At 46.4% G+C, this 2,185-nt stretch overlaps 1 non-coding gene across 1 annotated transcript; it reads left to right on the top strand.

Annotated features, from left to right (window-relative positions):
- The first annotated feature begins 539 nt into the window (after positions 1-539).
- trnae-uuc lies at positions 540-611 on the top strand. The gene has a single exon. It is a non-coding gene; the product is annotated as a tRNA-Glu (tRNA).
- Positions 612-2,185: the final 1,574 nt, after the last annotated feature.

Here is a 2,185-nt window from a genome sequence, read left to right as displayed (position 1 = left end):
ATAGGTGAATGGGGGTGGGGATGGAGGTGACAGGTCAGAGAGGAGGGTGGAGCGAACAGTTGAGAAGGGAGATTGGCAGGTAGGACAGGTCATGAGGACAGCGCTGAGCTGGAAGGTTGGAACTGAGGTAAGGTGGGGGGAGGGGAAATGAGGAAACTGGTGAAGTCCACATTGATGTCCTGGGGTTGAATTTATCCGAGGCGAAAGATGGGCGTTCTTCCTTCAGGCATCGGGTGGGGAGTGAGCGGCGATGGAGGAGGCCCAGGACCTGCATGTTGTCGGCAGAGTGGAAGGGGGGTTGAAATGTTGGGCCAGAGTGTGATGGGGTTGATTGCTGCGGGTGTCCTGGAGATGTTCCCTCAAGCGCTGTGACTTGACTCTGCGAGGAGTCTCCAGTCTCCCCAATGTAGAGGAGACCGCATCGGGAGCAATGGATACAAGCAATGACATTGGTGGAAGCCTTCTCACGATCGTGGCCCAGGTTCGATTTCTGGACAGGGAAGCAATTTACAATAGGGCTGTGAGAGAGCGCTGCTGTCTCCCTGGTGGTCTAGTGGTTAGGATTCGGCGCTTTCACCGCTGCGGCCCGGGTTTGATTCCCGGTCAGGGAAGTGTTTTTCAGTGGATGTTTTGCCTACCCATTCTCCTTCAATGCGCTGTACAGTTACTTATAAGTCTTCGTCGTTACTGGCTACTGCAGTGTGTATTGCCTCGTTGAAATAGTGTCCTGATTCAGGCTTGTTTGTGTGTGTAGGGATCATTGCTTCTGTAGCTAAGTACTTGGTTCGTGTGTGTTGTTTTCCTGTAGACGCTGTTTTGAATTTACCATTGACTGTTCGCTCTACTGTGACATCTCGAAATGGCACTTTGTTGTTGTTCTCCTCTTTTGTGAATTTTATGCCAGTAAGGATTTTTTTGATGGCGTTGTAGGTTTCCTCTAATTTACTTCATTTTTTGATGACAAAAGTGTCATCACTGTGGCAGACAACAAAGTTTGAGTTGGATCGTTTGAAGGGCTGTTGGTTTGAGACTCTGCATTATTGCTTCTGCTAGGAATCCTGATACTGGTGGTTTCATGGGTGTTTCGTTGATTTGTTTGAGGCTTGTTACTGAATATGAAGTGGGTGGTTAAGGCACAGTTACACGAGGTTGACAGTGCTATCTTTGCTGATGAAGTTGGTGCTGTGTTTATGTCTTTGGTTCTTCGAGTAGTGTCTCCAGTTTTCTTTGGCCACGTTGATGTTAATGGATGTGAACAGGGCTGTTATGTCAAAGGACATCATTATTCCATCCTCTTCTAACTTGGTTCTTTGGTGTTCAGGAATTCTTGGATGGAATAAATGGAGTGGCGTGAATCTTCGACTTGGTGTTTGACTCTTCAGTGGAGGCCTTTGACTAGTCTGTATATTGGTGTTCCAAGTAGTGAGACTAAGGCCTGAGGGGGGCTCCTGGTTTGAAGAGGAGAAGAACATCAACAAAGTGCCATTCTTAGATGTCACAGTAGAGCGAACAGTCAACAGTGAACTTCAAACTAGCGTCTACAGAAAAACAACACACGCAAACCAAGTGCTTAACCACAGAAGCAATCATCCTAACACCCACAAACGAAGCTGCAAAAGAGTTTATGAAGACAGGACAAGGATCGTTTTTTAAGAGAGTGGCCTGAGTGCAGAATGAATGTCCAGAAGAAGTCATAGAGTCATAGAGATGTACAGCACAGAAACAGACTGTTTGGTCCAACTTGTCCATGCCGACCAACTATCCCAAAACAATCTAGTCCCACCTGACAGCGCACGGCCCCATATCCCTCCAAACCCTTCCTATTCATATACCTAACCAAATGCCTTTTAAATTTTGCAATCGTACTAGACTTCACCACTTCCTCTGGCAGTTCATTCAATAAACGTACAATCCTCTGCGTGAAAACGTTGCCCCTTAGATCTCTTTTGTATCTTTCCCCTCTAATGCTAAACCCATGCCCTCTCGTTCTGGACTCCCCAACCCCAGGGAAAAAGACTTTGTCTATTTATCCTATCCATACCCCTCATGATTTTATACACGTACAGTTACAACGTTTAAAAGACATTTGGATAAGTACATGAATATGAAAGGTTCGAAGGTTTATGGGCCAAACACTGGTAGGTGGGGCGAGTTTAGTTTGAGAACATACTCAGCATGGACTAGT

The sequence above is a fragment of the Chiloscyllium plagiosum genome, unplaced genomic scaffold (genome assembly GCF_004010195.1).
Source record: "Chiloscyllium plagiosum isolate BGI_BamShark_2017 unplaced genomic scaffold, ASM401019v2 scaf_54514, whole genome shotgun sequence".
Taxonomy (NCBI): Eukaryota; Metazoa; Chordata; class Chondrichthyes; order Orectolobiformes; family Hemiscylliidae; genus Chiloscyllium; species Chiloscyllium plagiosum.
The sequence above is the reverse complement of the archived record's forward strand: the minus strand, read 5'-3'. Positions and strand labels throughout refer to the sequence as shown.